General features: G+C 42.4%; 1 protein-coding gene across 7 annotated transcripts in view; it reads left to right on the top strand.

The window, feature by feature from the left end:
- BAZ2B (bromodomain adjacent to zinc finger domain 2B) overlaps window positions 1-20,082 on the top strand; it is a 267,863-nt gene that overhangs the window by 22,531 nt on the left and 225,250 nt on the right. The window lies entirely within an intron of this gene.

Raw genomic sequence — 20,082 nt, 5'->3', positions numbered from 1 at the left:
GGGGGTGATTCAAACCCGGGCGCTAAGCTGCGCTCTCTCGCTGCCAAAAGCGGCCGGGTATGCAAATTCTGCGATCACACTGTCTGGTGTAAGGACACCCTCTATGTCTTAGAGAGCGACGGCAGAGTGAGTGCACGCCAGTATAAAGACGCCCACTTTTCTTTCTTAGCACACGTCATCTCCAGGAAGTGTATGATTAATCAGAACCATCGGAGCTGCACGCAGTGCTTGAGGTAGACCCTACCCCGCCGCAAGCACTGCGATCACTGCAGGCTGAAATACAACCAAGTGACGTGTACAGTGACGCTTCCATGCTAATTATGCACACCGATGAAACTCCGTTTTGATGCCCAGACACGCCTGCGTTCGCAGCACCACGCCCCCGTTCACGAACACCTTCCCCTGTTACCACCCACAAACGGCGCATTCTGTCACTCAAAGTAGCGCTCAGTCTTTATGTTACGAGCGCAAGATTCCCAAACGCAGTGACTGGTTCGCGCAATCATCAATATGTTTCCAGCAATCATCAATATGCGCTGAATGTAATCAGGGATGGGATCATCAGAAACTGTGTGTGTAGGGGGGGGTAGCGGTAAAGTGGGGTGACTCTAATGTGTGTAAGTCTTGGGCACAGTTTAAGACACAGCCCCATTTTAGATTTGTTCCCAAGGATTGCAAACTGTTGATCTATTTTAACGTAGATCTTTATTACCAATATTTACAGCTTCGGATGAATGAGTCAAGTTTTGTTGGAACAACCTCTCCAGAATAGCTGCTTTGTAAGTAATTTGCTTTTCCTGGTGTTTTGCTGAAGTCAGCGAGGGTAGGTGGGATCAATGCATAAAAGTACATTTTCAGTAAGTGCTGTTGTTTCCAAGTAATTTGGCACACAACTGGGATGAAATTGTGTTGTGTTTGTTAAATGGCTTAGAAATCTGCAAATGTCTTTATTACAGGAGAGACGGTGCAGTGCATATTTATTCATGGGCCCAGCATATTGTCTGTTTTTATTGCACAGGAAATATAAGCCTAAAGTTATCTGAAACAAATGGAAAACACAGTTAAGAGAAGTAATAGCACAAGAGCAAATATCCGTGCTTTGTCCTCAGTACAAAATCCATGCTGCCGTGATCGGGTTCTGAAATGTGCAATGACGAGTGTAGGAAAGGGAGAGAACATCTATTTTGAAATATAACGGAACTGAATACACCTAATCTTGTTTCAGGGTATACTTACACTTATACAGCCCTAAATGGATCCTAGTGACACCTTTTCATACACTTTATGATAGTACTACACAGTAGGCTATATTTTTATAATTGATGAGTAGTGTTGTCAGAACCTCATCATGCCTCATTAGGAACTGTATTGTTCTATTATGCCAAAACTTATCCGTAGCTATAGGTTAGTGCTGGCCATTTGATGGCCCTTTGACTAAATAAGTGTTTCAGTAATTTTTTTGTTTCTTTTTGCCACCTGCCCAGAAAACTTTCAGATTTCTTAGATAATTTTGGCCCTCATTCAGAGCCGTACGCTCTGAGCAGAGCGCACGCTCTGAATGAGGGCCGGGCTCCATTTTCATGGAGCGTCCTCCTGGACGCTCGTATAGCTGTGGGTCACCACCCACAGGCTATACGAGCGTGCATTGTGATGGTCGCGATGGTCGAGACCATCGCGACCATCGAATTTGCGAGCCGGAGCCTGCGGTTGAGGTTTTCAACCGCAAGCTCCGGAGTGATTTTGGCTCTATCAGAGCCAAAATCACTCCCACTGACATCACTAGTGATGTCAGTGGGCCGGCTTCTGACGGGAGGCGTTCCCGTGGGAACGCCCCCATCAGGGAGGCACGCCCCCGGCACGCCCACCAAAGGGGGCGTGCTGTCAATCAACATTGACAGCACGCCACCTTTGATCGGACACAACGAGCGAAGGACTTTCCTTCGCTCGTCGCGTCTGGCGCATGCGCACGACGGAGCTCCCTCCGTCGTGCGCATGCTCAGTCCATAACATCGACCCACTTGCGAGCGGACAGCCGCTCGCGAGTGGGTCTGAATCAGGCCCCTTGTTTTAATATAGGATTTGGCTTTGTGTTCAAATTGGCTTTGTGTGATAGCAGTGGGTTTTGAGCTGGTTATCAACTATAGATAGGCAATACTTAATTTTACAGCTGAGTAAATGCATATACTACTTAAGGAAACCATAGGGATCTCTGGGCCTGATTCAGAGCCGGACGCTATTTGTGGACGGTCGTTCTGAGGCCTCTATGTCTGAGCGAACGTTCGAAAAATGCACTCGCTATTTTGTAAAGACGCCCCTTTGCCGTTCGCATCACACGTCATCTCCGGTATTTATTAGATTAATCGGGACCATCGAAAGGCATCTGAACTGCTCGCAGTGGTTGTGGTAGGATTTTCTTACCGCAATCAGTGCGAGCAGTTCAAGCTAAAAGACAACCAAGTGACGTAGTCGATGACGCTCCTTTACTAATTATGCACTCCCATTAAACCATTAAACGCCCTTTTGACCATTAGGCACGCCTGCGTTCGGATCTCCACTCCCCCGTTTTCAAGCACCTTCCCCTGTTACCACCCACAAACGGTACATTCTGTCAATCAAATTAGCAGCCCCTCGCTGTTTTACGAGCGCACGATTTCCGACCACAATGACTGGTTTGCGCATGCGCATTATGACCCATACGCATGCGCAGTTGTGTGAACATCGCTCAGAGCGAACGAGGGCTCTGAATCAGGCCCTCTGCTCCCTACAGTATCTAGATCAATCATTTATTGTTCAGTCTTATTTAAGGAGGGGTCACACTGCTACAAAAAATGTAACGTATGCCAAATTTTGGCGTCTTATATGTCCTCTTGGTATTGCGTCCACCTTTCACATTCTGGTGATTCATGTACACTGCAGGTTAAACACATTCAAAATCTTAAACTCATGAATGGGCCTCAAGCTAATTTACTGCAGTCATACTTGTGATATGTTCTCCTTGCTCGTATAGTGGGGTGCAGTATATTGGTGCTATATAATAAATAGAATTGCAATAATAATAAGCACAATGTTGAGTCCCCCAACAATGCTTATAGACCATTTATTTTAATACGTCTGATTAAATTACGAATATGACCATCAAAATAATGAAATTAAATACAGTAATGTCATTCATTTTTCTGCTGCCTTATGGACTGAAAACCTAGAAAATAGGGTACTGAAAAACACTAGAGGAAAAATAAAATCTTGTAAAACAATTTGTTTCCAAAAAATAAATAAATAAATAAAGCATTTCTCTAATGACCTGCATCTGCTGTCGCCATGTAATGCTGTTTAGCCGCAGGATCAAATACAGGCAACGGCAGTCCGGCGGGTCAAAATCCCTGTATCCTAACCCTCCCCTCTCCTCCCCCAACCCTCCCTTAGGGGTGCCTAACCCTAACCAACCCCCCCCCCCCTCGCCCATGGTTGCCTAGACCTAACACCCCCCCCCCCTCCCCGCACAGTAAACATCCCTCCTGGGGGGTGCCTAACCCTAACCTCCCCCCTTCCTCTAGCCTAACCCTAACCTTCCCCGGGGGAGTGCCTGACCCTAAGTCCCCCGGAGGTCCCTAAACATAAACCCCCCCCCCCCCCATCGCCGGGCTAAGTGTATAATTACCTGGCAGAGAGGACGATCGGTTCGGCGTTCCGGCGCCGGGATTAACATAGGCGCCGGTAGTTCGACGCCTATGTTAAATCCCTTGCCGGGATTATGCTGTCGAGATTGAGTCTCGTAACTACATCCCGGTTGGGACAGTACTGCTGCAATCTTTATAAACTAGATGTCGCAGGCACCCAGGCAAATAGTTTCTACGATGATATGTTCAGTAGATATAGAGAGAAGCCCTAACTTTGCTGAAAACATAGACTTGTAATTGTTGGCATTATATCCAGTATAGTTATAACATTGTTTATGCCGGTTGTTTAGCCTATAACAAACGAGTCTTCTCGCAAAAAATAGTCAGTTTTCTGTAACTTTTGTCCTTTTTGTAGGAGGACAGAGATAAAAGGGTTGTTCACAAGACCGTGTCTAATGGTGCGTACAGATGGGACGATCGACAACGATAATGATATCGTTGTTTGATCTCCCGGGTGTTCTGGACGATCGATATCGATCACACACCATGTACCCACCAACGACTATAATGACCTGCGATCAACAATCGCGGGTCCCTATAATAACCTAGTCGATATCGACAAGGTTGACCTGCATACACGGGCGATGGTCGATATCGCAGGTCGTTCCGTATGTACGCACCTTATGAAATGGAAACAGTTATGGGAATTATAAACTACAAAAGTACAATGTCTCTGCTCAAATGTTCCTTTAAAATAAAATGGAATAGTTAATCTTGGACACACTGGATTACATGGAATAAAAAAAATTGTAGCAAATTCGTTACCAACAGTGCTCTGTAGTTTGGAAATTTTAGTGACTGGAGTGTCTGTCACCACGTGCCCATCTTTGATGGCCTGACTTGTTTGCTTTACTACCGAGATTCATTTACTTGTGGGGCCACGAGGGTGGCATTTGCAGTAATGTGCAAGATCCACTGTCTTCTGGAAGGAGTTCGGCTTATCCATGGCATTCCTTGCCAAGTGTGGCTTATACAGACATTAAATAGATTTAGCAAAGCTGCGATATTTAAATTTAAAGAAGCGATTCTCATGCATTAATAAACCAGAAGTATTCTGCTTTGTTTGAGGGATTGCGAGGTGGGTACGGCATTCCCTGCCTTGTCTAGAGGACTGGGCAGGGGACTAAGGCCTGTCAAGTAAGCACAGCCACATCCCCAAGATGGTATGACCACATCCCTGTTGCCGGCTGCGCAACATTTAAACAGGAGGCACAGTATTCCTAAATGAGCATCGTCACGCCCCCATATGCTTGGTCAAGCCCCCAAAGTACCTGGCCGATAGATAAAGTCTTTAATTCTCCCCCTCTAGGTCCTAGGTCCATATACTTGCAGCCTGACTATAATGTACTGTCTTTTCAGTCTATGGCAGTGGTTCACAAACTTTCTTAAATCATGGTGCCCTAGCGTATCAGCATTTTTTTTTTCCATGGTACCCCTAGTGCCAAAAGTTTCTTATTGAGAATTTCAGCTAAAATTATTAAATTAAGGAAATTGTGCATCCTTGGGTTCAGTTCAGTGGTGGTGGACATGGTCAGTGGTGGTGGACATGGTCAGTGGTGGTGGACATGGTTGCACATCTATTTATTTTGTGATTGTTGGCCACCAGCACTAGTTTTGCCTACCACATTGACCATAAATAATTTAATGCAGCCCACAAGTGCCACGGCACCCACTTTGGGAACCCCTGGTCTATGGCATTTAGCAAAAACCGTTCCAAAGTCCCCTCATGATTCGTTGAAGATACATGAGGCTGAACTAAGCCGTATTTTATGAGGAAACATATTTTAATGAATATAGGGGTGATCTTGGCTGAAGAGCTGTAATAAAATGACTTTGGAACCTTATAAATGAGCCCTTAATCCCTGTGCAGTGCTGGCATACAGACTCAGGCCCTCATTCAGAGGCGATCGGAGGATGCAAGCGATCGCTCAGAAACTGGGCGGCCGCTTGCATCCTGACCGGCTGCCTCTGTTTCGGTCGTTAGGCTGTGGGTTAACACCCACAGCTCTAACGACCGCTAGGGTGATGGTCGCGATGGTCATTGACCATCGCGACCATCGGGGCTGACGACGAGACCCTAGGGTAGGGTCTCACTTGTCGTAAGCCCCGGAGAGCTTCTGGCTCTGTCAGAGCCGGAAGCTCTCCACTGACATCACTAGTGATGTCAGTGGGGCCTCCCCCAAATGGCAGGCGTTCCCATGGGAACGCCTCCGTTTGGGCTGCCACCCCCCCGGCCCGCCTTCCAAACGGGGCGAGCTGTCAATCAACATCGACAGCTTGCCCCCTTTGGAAAGAGACCCGCTACGACCGGCGCTGTCGGTCGTAGCGGGTCTCATGCATGCGCACGAAGGAGCAGGCTCCCTCGTGCGCATGCGCACTAGACAAACATCGAGGTGGCCGTGCGGTCGTAGACCGTACGGCCGCCTCTGAATAAAGCCCTCAATGTGTTGCAAAATAGGCGATGGAAAGAATTAAACAGAGTTGTATAACAGACCAAGAATGTCAAATGAGAGGAAATAAAATAAAAAAACTTTTTTTTTCCAAGTCCTTTTAGTTAAAAAGAGTGCTTACCCTTTAAGCACTATTTGTGTTATGTACAGTTTTATTTGTGTGGCGTTCAATGAGACCGTTCAGCTGCAGTGCTGTTTGCATGAGAATTTGCCATTAATAACGTGCGCCTCTGTTGCTTGTCTTACTGCTGAAACAAAATTCCAGAGAAAGATTACCAGATGTAGTGACACAGAGAGCTAATCAACAACAAATGTATCAATGAGGTAAAACAAAAACTACCCCACTTAGTTTTCATCTTTATACGAACTTCCAGGTAATTTCATAAAAGCAATAGTTCGAATGCTGACCGCATATGTGCTTGGTCATTTTGTTTGAGTGGCCATATTGGTTCAGTATAGCCACATGTGTGAACTTTAAATCATTTTGGATCTGCACAGCAAGATTGTAATCAAATTTGACAGACACGTCCGAAAATCTGGTCGGCAGATGACCGCCTCTGTGTTTCCTTGAGGTCATTGATCTACAAGAATGAAAGTGTCCCTTTTATAGCTAACCACTAACCAACCAAATCTTTGCAATATTGGCCTTCTTGTATGAGGCCACATTAGCGATAGGGGATAGATGGACAACATGTCAAGTTACATAGGTTGTTATTATTACTGAGTCATTTTAGTTGTATGTTACATGGATTAGTGCGCATATGAATGGTTTGTGCACTATTATTAAAAAATCTCTTTGAGAGATCTGTTTTTTTGTTTTGTTTTTTTGACCATGTACAAGGAATTTGAAGAGTTGAATCTGGCTGAACAACAATTCTTCATTGCCAGTCTGTCTCAAGGTGCCCATCCACAAGACGATTAAGTTGAGCCATTGAACGATAACAATATCGTTATTGTTCAATCGTTTGCAAATTGTTTGCAAAAATGTCTAAAACGACGAGCGATGCGCACTCCTGCTGGTCGTTTAGACATCTATCATCGGGCAACCATGCTGGACAACCTGACGATAACGTCAGGCTGAGCATGTTAGCAGATGATTGATGTGCCTACACTGAAAGCCTGCTCGTACAGTGCAGGCTCATCACAGACTGACAAACGACTGCACGATTACAATATCGTAGTCTTTTGCCTGTCTCTAGTGGATGGGCATCTTAAGTATTGACCGGATGTTACTTTTAAGCTCGTTTGCTTCAGACTCCCTATGCATTACATCCTCTTCCTATCTGCTGGTGGAATAAGCTGTCTGGGTTGGTAAGGGGATGCTGGCGTTCAGAATCCCAATGTCGGCATCTTGCCAGAAGGAGGTAAGTATACTCTCCTTCCCCTAACCATCTCCTCTATTGCCTAAACCTAACCTCCCTTCCCCGCAGCCTAAACCTAACCTCCCCTTAGTTCCCAACCAATAACCCTTACCTTCCCCCTATAACCCCAGTATCGGGATGCCGGCGCCAGCATCTTAACAGCCAAGATAATGGCTACATCCCAGCTGTCTACACATGTACAAATCCAGTCATTCGGGCTGAAGAGTTGCATCACATACACACATGGGTTGCCAGATTGGTTGGCTTCTGTTCTTCGGTATTGGTGCTGAATTCTAGATCACAAGGATCTGTGTGATTGACCAAGGAAAGCAAACCCTAACGATTGTTGTCATCGAACGACTGCACTTGCCAATTAAAGCAGCAATCCAACATACTGTAAAAAAAATAAAAATATTTTCAATAACAAGTTAAGCACCTTTGTCAAGCATGCATCGGATATTCATTTATCTCTTCTTTCTTACCATTTTCCCTGGTTTTAATTTTTTGGTATCTACCAACACGCTTCTTTTAGCATACCACAGTAATTTAGGCTATGTAAACTAAATCTTCAACGGTATTTCTGCTTTAAAAACGGATGGATCCCTCTTGGCTTATGTTCTGCATTGCTTACATTTTGAGCCCACACCAGCAGTGACTTCTTAGCCATTTGGTTGAAGACTGAGAAATTGCAGATGAAGCGCCTGATTCTTAGATGCATGCAAAGTGGCTGTAGTGGGCGGCTGCAGAAGCCTGATTTACTACCTTATGTGAATACAAGAATCCTGTCCATTAACGAGGTGGTTCATGCGCATGCAAGCGGAAACCCGTTGCCGCGCATTGATTTTACAATGGCCGCTGCAGCGGTCATCATTAGTATCTGCATGAACCAGAATCACAAGGAGCTTTGGATAAATGCCCACTTCTTGGGTTCTAAAGAGCTATGGATATATCTTATAGCTCAGTGTACTTCTATATTTTAAAATTGCAATTTTATTTATGTGATAAGAAAATAATTTCATTTTTATAAAAGGAGGTAGGGTAAATAAAGAAAGCACTGATCCTACAGCCGTATAAGCAGTATTAGTATTCTTCTAGGTATTAAGACTATCGCTTGCACCTAAACATTGTGGTTAGTGAACAAGCAAAGCTTTAAAGTAAAAGATTTCAATTCAGCTCTATAAATGATCCATAAAATTGCTGATATTCACTTTAGAAGATAACTTATACTTCAGTCTGTAAGGCAGAATTTTATGGTTAATACTGAAATTTCATTTTCATTCGTAGCCTAAATACAGTAATCTTGCAGCCAGAATTACATTATACAAGGTCAGAAAAGAAGAAAGGAACTGTAGGATTCCTATCATGCTTTCATGAAAGACCCATGTTTCATAAACTGTCAAGCTGGTTTAATACATAATAAATATATATATATTATATAAAAAATAGAATCTTAAACCTACAAGTCTGGCCCATCCAGAGTGTTATAAGTGTGTACTTGACTGGCATAAATACTGGACTTTTCTGGTGTTTCATCCGCTCATTTAAACCACTCATTGAAGCAATAGCTGATTTGGGCTTAATGTTTATGATCAGCCATACCTCAAAGGATGGCAGATGCATTTAGATACTAATCTATCTTTACTCTATGATTTTATCACTGTGTTTAGTCCTTTTCCCGTTTACTTGATATCCAAATGTTATTTACTGTACTCTAGTATTATTTATCCATTAATACAGGGCTTGACAAATTTTTCTAAAATCTAGGAGCCAGGATGAAATTGTAGGAGCCAGACCACTGCCCTATCAAAAATATTACAGGAGTGAGTAAGGAGCACAGCTCTGTGTGTTATACACACTATACTAGTTCACAAAATGGTCACAGTTGATTGGATGCAGTAAAATTGAGGCCCCATCACTGCTCTGCACATCTCCCCTGCTCCACCACCCACCCTCCAGTAATAACGGACCACATTTCACATAAAACAATGGTGCCAGAAAGTACAACAAAACCCCTCCCTCCCCTCTTGGTCACACCACTATCCCGCTGAAGCCACTCCGCAATCCCTGGCCACGCATAGACCTTGCTACCGGAGAGCTCTATGCAGCCTGAGATAGGAGACAGTAGACAGCCAGGATGTACAGGAGGATCAGCGTAGACTGGGACAGACAAGAGGGTTCAGAGCAGGCCAGGATGGAGAGGAGTCGTCAGTGCAGGCCGCAACGCACACAGGCACAGCAGTCACCGCAGGCGACACTCAGCACATGCACTCCTGTGCATGATATACTATAGGCACAAATCTCCGCCAGAGCTGATGAGGATCTGCTTCCTCCCTCACTGCAAAGTCTGGTACCCACGGCGACCTGGCCACCGGTATTTGTCAAGCCCTGCATTAATATATAGCATATGTTATTTTTAAATGTACCTGTCACCATGAATTTACTGTTTTGAATTCTATAGTATTGTAACTCCCGTGTAAGGCAGTACTAATAGGCCCAGATACGCTGGATCTAACAGCGGTCGATTTAGCAGTTTTTATTGTCTGCAGCCTCTGGTAGGTGTTTAAGGCCTCCTCTAAAATTCTGTGTGTGTGTGATTATAATATATTACACAAATCTACAGTATAGCTGACAATAGAGCTGGTCATTGAGATACAAAATTCATGTGGTCATAACAGTGTGTTGCCAATGTGTTAGAGACATGGTAAATACATTGCACACAAGCTGTACCAGTATAGGGTTTTTAGGGGCCTCTTTTATGGTAAATAACTGATTTAAGAGAATTTCTCCACTTTGTTTCTCCTGGAATCTCACTTTTTTTGTGGTCCATGGATGATTTAAAAACACTGTGGTTGGACTTCTTGTGGGCCGGTGACGTGCCCATCAGGGTCCTTTCAGCAGCAACGCCTGGCCTGTGTTTTGGCAGTTGCGATCTGCTTGGGGCTGCCCGCATCCCCCAACTGAAACCAGCCTGCAGCTGAGTCCTTTGTTTGTCTGTGCCATCTTTGCCCGGACTCCAGCATCCTGTGACTAGGAAAGTCATGCTGCCCTCCTGCCCTTTCAGCTGCTGTGAAGTGCCCTGAGTTGAGGCACTTGTTTGGGGTCTTCTTTGCCTACCACTTCTGTTGCTATTGAGCTGGCTTAAATTATTGATCTGGAGAGGACTGGCCTTAATCAGCTCCCTTGCCCTATCATAGCAAAAGTTCTTGGACTCCAGGGATGAAGTTAATATTCTTTTGCCTTTCTGGAAGGTGAGATCGTTGGTTGTTCCTGACCTTTCAAGACTTTTCCTCTTTAGACATGCAAAAAAGGAAGGAATTTACACCTGTCCCCAAGTATCTATTTTTGCAAAACATCAAGTTCTCTTTTCTATATCCAGCCAAGCTTAATGGCAAGTCTCTCTTCTTTGAGGATACAAGTGCGGCCAGAGCTCATTTCCTTGTGGATTGGTCCGATGCTACTGTACCACTGGCCGGAAGTCTTCTTGTGAATGGATCTTTGTAACATTGTGTCGAAATGGACCCCAGTTAAATTTGGGAGAGTTCCTACTCACCTTAAGACTTTCCACCTTGATATTGTATTTTTACAAGAAACTCATTGGCTATCGCAGGGGTTTCCAAACTCGGCCATTACAGTTTTAAGGATATCCATGCTTGAGCATGTATGACTTAATTTGTATATGCTTAAAACCTGGACTGTAATGGCAGAGTTTGGAAACCTGTGGATATCGGGTTGTACTAATACTCTCAAAAGTAATTGGATGCAGGAGTGTATTTCTCCCCCCTTCACAAAAAAAAAAATGAAGAAGCGAGGAGTAGCCATTCTATTTAGTAAAAGTTTTAACTATATAATTGTTGACAGAATAATTGACCCGAATGGCCGTTTCCTTTTGGTAAATGTGATTATACACGGTGAGAATTTTACTATATTACATCTTCAAGCACCAAACACCCCTAACTATTCCTTTTACAAATGTATCTCTAAGCTTCTTATGGAAACTGATACACCGTGTTTATACGGCCGATCCCACATCTGCTCATCTTACGGTCTACTCCCAATGTAAACAGCTGTTGGAAAGTTTTTTTTGCCTGAACAAGCGCAGAGGCATGTTGATTACACTGAGATCATATATTATCATTATGGCAATGCGCCATAAGCTTTTTGTGTATGCTGTTCACCAACAACGCCACAAACATTATGAGGTCTATGTACTAAGCCTTGGAGAGATATAAAGTGGATGGAGATAAAGTACCAACCAATCAGATCCTAACTGTCACTTTACAGGCTGTGTTTGAAAAATGACAGCTTATTGGTTGCTATTTTACTTCCATCCACTTTATAGCTCTGATTGGTTGCCACTTTTTTCTCCATCCACTTTATCTCTCTCCAAGGCTTAGTACATAGGTGTCTATATTACTAAACTTAATGATCCCCTTACTGGTTCTTGTTCCACTTCTCATTCTGATATGGAAGCACATTTTATGACTATTACATGTCTTTATATAAGGCTGCTACTGTTGATGGTGCCTTGGCTCATTCTCTCCTTACTGATGCTGCTCTCCCTAAGCTCACTGCCCAGCTGAGGGAGATCTTGAATGCTGATCTTTCTGAGGACGAGGTCCACCATACAATTCGTCCCTTCCCATCCAATAAATGACCAGGGCCTGATGGCTTGAATGGGGACTAATAGAAGATATTGTGGGTAGATGTAGTTCCCACTCTAACTAACCTCTTAAAAACCATTGTTAAGGATAATATCCCCAATTCCTCACGTAATGAAGTCCTTACCATTCTTTTGCCAAAGCTGAATAAGGACCCTGAATTAATTACTTCTTATAGGCCTATTTCCCTCCAAAACCAAGATTAGAAATTGTTCACCAAATTGATGGTTTCTCGGCTTCAATCCCTTATGCCACATGACTCCTCAATAAGGAATGATGGGCCGTCACTCTGTAAGGGGCATATGATCAGTCTTGGCGGTGACAGTCGTGTCCCAATCTGATAAACATCCTATAAATGTGCAGAGAGAAGGCTTTTGACAGGATCTCTTAGGATTACTTACAACAATTATTTTTTATTTTGGCTTAGAGATTTTGTCTCCCAATTTGCTCAACTGGTGCGCTTCTTTTTTTCAACCTAAGTGTTCCAATATTATTAACGATGTTAGAGGAGCCCCCTATTGTTCTCTGGAGTCACACGCCAGCGCTGTCCTTTTGTCCCCCTTGTTATTTCATTTGGCTTTAGATCCGTTATAGCGTATCTTGCAAACTTCGGAAGAGCCGATCTTTATACCTCGCAATACATCCTAAGTTAATATTACAACATTCGCTGATGATCTACTTCTCTATTTTCAACACTGCACAGTGTCTTCTGCTTCTGATGGATACAATTTCACAAGTTGAGCTTATTAGGGGGTTTAATGTTTATAAATCTGTATGTTTTTTGGACGGTGACACAACGCTCATGGAGTGTCCCTTTTGGATTTACAGTGGGCTCCTTCTCATATTAAATACTTGGGTGTTTATGTCCCTGAGAATATTTCTGTCACAAGCTGCCGATGCGTCTTGTTTGACAAAACAGTTCTCCGGGCAGCTCTCAGGACCGTTGCTGGGAAACGTGGACTACGCGCTGCTACTCTGTGAAAGTCCTCCTACCTGGCTGCTTCGTCATCTCTGCCTTGACTGGATTGGTTCCATCTCCTTTTTTCTTTCCCGCTTGCTGGTTGCTCAGATGCCGGTGATAGTGTTCAGTACAGTTCGTGCTTTTTGGTTCCTGGGTGTGGGATTCCTGTTCCTGTGTGTTCCAGCTTTTCGTGTCCAGTGTGTAATACAGTTTTGGTTGCATTTCAGGGTCTGAGTGGACAATCTGCATCAAACATTACAGCAGTTACAGTCACATTGCAGTGTCTGAGTGGACTTTTGTTATTGGACATTGCTGCTGTCTCTATCGCACTTCTGTGTCTGTGTGGACATTCTGTAACTATCTTTACAGCCCCCAAGGCTGCACCTCAGCCAAGTTCACAACAGCCCCCAAGGCTGTAACTCGGCCCCAAGGCCGCACCTCAGCTAAGTTCACATCAGCCACAAGGCTGCAACGTGGTCACCAGACCATCACCTCACAAAGTATCAATCAGCTACAAGGCTGCAACTTGGTTGCCACACCACAACCTTGACAAACATCAATCAGCCCTCAAGGCTGTAACTTGGCTACCAGTTTCACTCCTGACAAGGACTATCTTCTCCGTTGTCCCCATCGCTTCATATAATCCTCAGCACTATTGCTTCAACTTTGGGCTACCCAGTCTTACTCCTGACAAGGACTTTCTTTTCAATTGGTCCCATCGCTTCATATAATCCTCAGCACTATTGCCTTAAGTCTAAGGTGAATCTTCCCCTAGATTCATAACAATTTCTGACCTGTATGAGGTTAATCTTGGTAAAATCATTATGCACTCAATTAATGAGCTTAAGACTTGCACTCTCCTCCCCCTGTCCTTCTTGGGAACAACACAATTAATGATCACACATCCCAAGATACGCTCTTCAGACACTTCCCATAGTTTTGCGATCCTAAAAACACCCCAAAGCGGATGGAGGTAACAATTTTCCACATTTAGATTTGTATAATCGGGCTGCCAATTGCAGATATCAAAGATGGGACCCAACACATCTTTAGTAAGGGGATTTTTGCAGCACATATCTGGTGGCACTTTTGGGACTTGGTACATCCTTTAATTCACTGCCTAACAGGCATCTCACTTTCACACTGCCTCTTATATTCTCTTTACCACGGTCTATCTCCAATGGGGCTAGCATCACTCAAGCACTCATTCGGCACATTGTAAACGCAGCCATCGCAGCTAATTGGAAAAAAGTATACTCTCCTACCTTGCCCCTGTGCATTACAGAACTCTATCTCGCATACTTGTCATTTAGAATATATCACTAGCTGTTTACATGAACGGCCCCACAATCTGGTTCCACTTCACAATTCATAGCTTTCCCTTGAAGGCACCGTCAGCCATATAGACTCCTATTCTTTTCCCCTTCTTTCCTTTACTAACACTATTCCCTCCCCCACCGCCCCATCTATCCATACTCCCCCCTCTGGTATCTCCCATACCTTTGATCAGCGGTGATCTTACTTCTGTTTATGCCACTTATATCAACAATTATACCTCTCTGCCTCTGTTGTTGTCTCCAAGGCTATGAGATCATTAATGTATACCATTTTTCATATTGTTATCTACATGTGTGTTATTGCTTTTTTAAACTTCAATAAAACCGTATTTGGAAAAAAAGGAATTTTCTGAAGGGCATGGATCTTATTTATTTTCGACATCTCCGTAGGCAGGAGATTCCAGCAGCTATCTCTATTAATCCACTATTGATGTCCTTGTGGTTCATGTGGCATAAAATACGACGTGAATGGAATTTAAATATCCATCATCTGCTCTTTTTTTTCTCTTCTGGATAGAGTTTCAAGATGGTAAATCAATGTACCCCTTCATCTACTGGACCTGATTAGGCCTAGGTGATCTAAGATCATTTGTGGATAACCCTGCTAAAAAAAAAAAAAATAACCTTTTCGGTGGCTTGTCCTACTTAATACTTTGTCTTCCCTCAAGTTAGCCTTTTTACAAGCCCAACATAATGCTAGCACTGACTCTCCTCTGCCCTTCTGGACCTGTCTAACCAATTAGATAAGGCTTTATCTACTCCGCAAATTATCCTTAAGGCTAAATTAAATGTTTAATTCTTGTATAGCCTGTTAAGAGTGCCTTACCTTAGGGATACTGAAAGACATGGTATTTCTACATGGGAGAGTCGGTTTCCAAATCTTTCTAATGAGAATATTAAACGTCATGCTCTTCTCTATGGCAATAAAACATTGGTTTCTAGTATGTACAAAGAAAATCCATTTCAGAGTGCACTATAAGGGTTATCTTTCTCCCTCCAGACATCTCTTGATTGGTTTGCAGTCTACCCCTAGTTGCCCTAATTATGTTTGAGCTGACTTTTCCCTCTATCATTGTTCATGGGACTGTCCTCCAATTAAGAGATTTTGGATGCATGTTAAAAATGATGCTTTGTCCCATCTAATTAATTTGTCCCACAGTGACTGGGCTGTTTTTGGTCTTTCATTTTTGGGAACTAGAATTACCAGTGGCTGTAAAATAAAAATAAACTAGTCTAGCTGATTTCTGCTACCGCCAAGAAAATGCATTTTGCAACATTGGATCCTTCCCAATCCTCGCCAGCTCTGTTTCTCCATTTTTGTATGGACTGGTTGGAGGCCTTGTTACAAAGAGTCTAGAGTCAAATCCTTTTTTGAAAATTGAATGTTTTATATTGTTAGCTTACCATATTCAACTAAGACACTGCTGATGGACTGCATGGTATGAGACCAAGGGGTCTATGTACTAAGCAGTGATAAGAGACAGAGTGAAAAGTGACAAGGTGCCAGCCAATCAGCTCCCAACTGTCATCTCACAGGCTGTGTTTGAAAAATGACAGTTGGGAGCTGATTGGCTGGCACCTTATCACTTACTTATCACTTTTCACTCTGTATCTTATCACTGCTTAGTTGCATGTAACAGCACCGTGTCGTTCATTGCATCATCCCATATGCTGTGCACAACAGCAGATGAGAGGATGCAATGAACGACTATCGTTAACGACAGATTGGACGCACACGCTATTTGTTGTGTTCGATACATAGCATACCTATACACGTCGGAGCGATATATCATACGATATGTCATATAGTGTGTACCCAGCTTTAGATGTCTCTACCACCCACCCCTTTTTGGACCTTCCATCCCCTGCTGCTCCCTTGGGCTCTCCTCCTTTTTTTTTTATTTCTTGTGTGTTTTTTTTGTTTTTTTCGTTTTGCTTTGATAGTGAGCATTATATGTTGTTGTTCACTACTAGATATTTAGAATTGCTATTGTTATACACGATAAAACAATAATAGAAAAATATACATAATTGTAGAATGTTTGTTCTCTTATGTGGTAGTGTGTCAATTTATGACAAGTCTTTCTTATTCACCATTTTCCGGCTTTCCATGTGATTTTCCTCCCATGCTGTTCTGTACCCTATGTTACCTTTTTGATAAAGGTAGAAAAGCCCACAAAACCTTGTGGTTTGTGAATCTCAGTACTGCACAGTAGCATCCCAAATAAGATGTTAATAGAGGGACTTATGAGTTGGGGATAGTGAAAGAAGTGCAAATGAGTTTGCACCTTGGATATATTTAAAATGTGCAGTTATTTGAAAATTGAGAGGGGCGATATATTTGCACCCCTTCCATTGCAGCATGGTTTGTACTGGGTGTCCTTTTTTTTTGCGTTTCTCCCAAATCAGAATCAGCCCCAGGGTGTACAACAAAGCAATGTCAAAGTTAACAAACTGAACAAATATATTAAAACATTTTCTTCTTTAACCATTAAGAAAATATTTCTGAACAGATTTGGCATAAATGTAACTCTATCCTCTACATTGCAAATCATCAGCAATCATAATGGGTTGACCCAGTGATTTCCGCTGACACTTGTCCAAATAAGGGGGTATATTTAGTAAAGTGCAGGGTTATAGAAGTGGAGATGTTGCCCATAGCAACCAATCAGATTCTACTTATTTATCTAGCACCTTCTTTAAGATAATAGCTAAAATCTGTTTGGTTGCTATGGGCAACATCTCCACTTCTCTAAGTATTAAACGCACCAGGGTATTTTTGAGTATGACCAATTCAAAGCAAATAAAAATAGACCTGTCAGCTAGTAATACACCGTAATGAATATTTTTCTGCTTCCTTACAGAGATGCATTTTGCCATATACGGGAGCACTTAAAATATTTTATATGTAATAAATATTTTTATATTAATGGTGGCCTTTGGGCCTTCTTTGGGTGTATTCTTGGTGCAAGGGTCTATTTTTAGATACAACTCCTTATCTTCTTTAGGAGATATGTATCTTCCTATTAAGGAAATCCAACCATATGGGAGGAAAGCTACACCAAAGTCTTTAACATTCAGAAAGTGGACAAGTCGGCCGTAGGATTCATCTCTTCCAAGAATTTATAATACTGTAAATTGGATTATGAGCTAATTATACATTGGACTTTTCTAATATATCTAATTCAAGTGAACAGTTTGTTATTGGTGTTCTTTGAGACACATCTTCTATACTACTATAGAAAATATATTATATATATATATATATATATATATATGTGTTGAGTCGGATAACGGAATATTCTGTATTTTGGAATATTTGCATATTATAATCAAATATCTTGGGACTGGGGCCCTGATTCAGAGCGCTCGCTCTGAATCAGGGCCGTCCTATTTAAATGTGGAGCGGCCTTTTGGACGCTCGCATAGCCATGGGTTACCACCCACAGCTTATGCGAGCGTCCATGATGATGGTCAAGACCATCGCGACCATCGGGCTTGCGACGAGACCCTGCGATAGGGTCTCGTGGCCGCAAGCCCTGGAGTGATTTTGGCTCTATCAGAGCCAAAATCACTCCCACTGACATCACTAGTGTATTTCGGAATATTCCGTATTTCGGAATATTTGGATATGGGAGACTCAACTTGTAATATTGTGTGTGTGTGTGTAATTATCTTGGAATTGTACACCGTAAGTTGGGAACAATACACTTATGTGTGTTTCTAAGACTATTTTCGTAATAATACGTGTTAATAATGGCTGGAGATTTTGCCCCAGCTATATGGACTATTTGTACAGACCACAGTAATGAGGTTTTATTGATTAAATGAAGGCATGTGCAGGTAATGAGGAGTTAACCAACTGCACTGCATTTATTTAAATGTAGAAAATAATAGAAAAAGTCAAACTATTGCATTGGCCCAATGAGTATGAAGAGAAATAATTGTGCCCCCCTCCCCTTGTTTTGCGTCCTTACACTTTTCCACCAGCATGCACTCATTAATCAAAGACTCCTGCTGAGGGCAGAGAGGTTCATCAAATTGGCAGTCGGTTTGGTGTAAAGAACGGTGTACTGAAGCTCTTAACGCACTGGGACATAAATAAATCTAAGGTCTTTGTATGCAAACCCTGGAGGTTAATACTGTATAATTCAATGTCCTGTCTTTGTTTTTATGATTGATGTTTTTAAACGTTTGAAGCTCCATGCAAGTCTTTCAGCAGGTCAGGGCTGACAGAATCTCATTGGCTAAAGCGGAAAAGCATTAGGTTGGCAGGAGAGGCTGTAAGTCTACTGCAGAGATTTAGATTTTTTTTTTGTCTAGATCATTGTCATTGCCTGAGATGTTCCAGTGATTGACAATCCCCGCTGTGATAATGGGCCTCGCACACCAAATGCCAATACTCTGCTCCTGTTTGTTCCAAAGCTTCTGACTATTCGTATCTTTAACAGAGATAACCGCTAGAACAAACAAAAGCCACTGGGACCAGTATAGGGAGATAGTGCTGGGAGTTGGCTCTTTACAAGAATTGGTTGCATATTCATAATTTAAGAACAGCTGGTTACAGCTAGCACATAGTGATTTGCAAGCTATTATAAACCATTCCGCTCACACATACCCAGAGTTTTTTTTTTTCTTTCTTCATATTGATCTACCTGCATTTAAAGTCTGGTCACTGCTGCAACTGAGGTCTTTTCATTTTAGCTGTGTTTGCAACATAGGATGGCTCTGATTTTTAAATATTTAATTTTGACTAAATGCTGCGCCAAATGATAAAGGCTTTGAAGAAGTGAAATGTAAAGGTCAAAATGACACATTAATCTCTAGTGGAGAAGGGAAACAGAATATGGGGAAGCAGTCTTAGATACATTTTAAGAACCTCTGTGCTGGCCGCTGCTTTTCTCCTTGTACTTTTTATTTAGCTCTGTTTTTTGTTTTTGAAATCTCTTTAAACAAATTATACATCAGTCTCTTTCATGTGTTTCTTCATTTGTGGTTAGTGTTCATAATTTCTTTTCAGATTTTGTGGATCAAGACACCTGATTTATTTTGATTAAGATTTTTTTTTTTCAATGCTAAAGAAGTGTTTTCTCGTTATTCTTGTTTGCTTACACTGAGTTTATGCATGTTTTTCGAGTTAATGCTTTTTGTATTTATTTCGTTTTTTGTTAGACTGTGTTTTTTTTATGTAAGATGTTTTTAATTTCATCCTTGTGATTATATATATATATATATATATAATAGCATAGCATAGAAGCAGGGTCTGGCACTCCCTGTAATACAGTAACTTGAACGGGTGCCCTCACAAGGATGTTGATACAGTCTTACATAAGTGTGTTAAATAAGTGTGGCACTCCTGGTACAAACAATGGCTTCTGATACGCTGCTTACCAGGAGTGCCGCACTTATGTAAGACTATATATAAATAAAATACATTTACTACCACACATTAATGTACATTGTGCCTCTAATGGCCATCAGTTCACATGGCTTTCGAGAGCTTATGGTGCGTACACACGTAGCGATATAAATGAACGATAACGTTATCGTTAAATCGTTAATTTTTAAGGCCCCTACCAACTCGCCATTGACCAGCGATGCACGGCCACGTATGGACTACAGCGATATAGTCCATCGG

The sequence above is a fragment of the Taudactylus pleione genome, unplaced genomic scaffold (genome assembly GCF_031769625.1).
Source record: "Taudactylus pleione unplaced genomic scaffold, aTauple2 ptg000156l, whole genome shotgun sequence".
In the NCBI taxonomy this organism is placed as follows: domain Eukaryota; kingdom Metazoa; phylum Chordata; class Amphibia; order Anura; family Myobatrachidae; genus Taudactylus; species Taudactylus pleione.
Note: the sequence above shows the minus strand (reverse complement) of the source record. Positions and strands in the feature narration are given on the sequence as shown.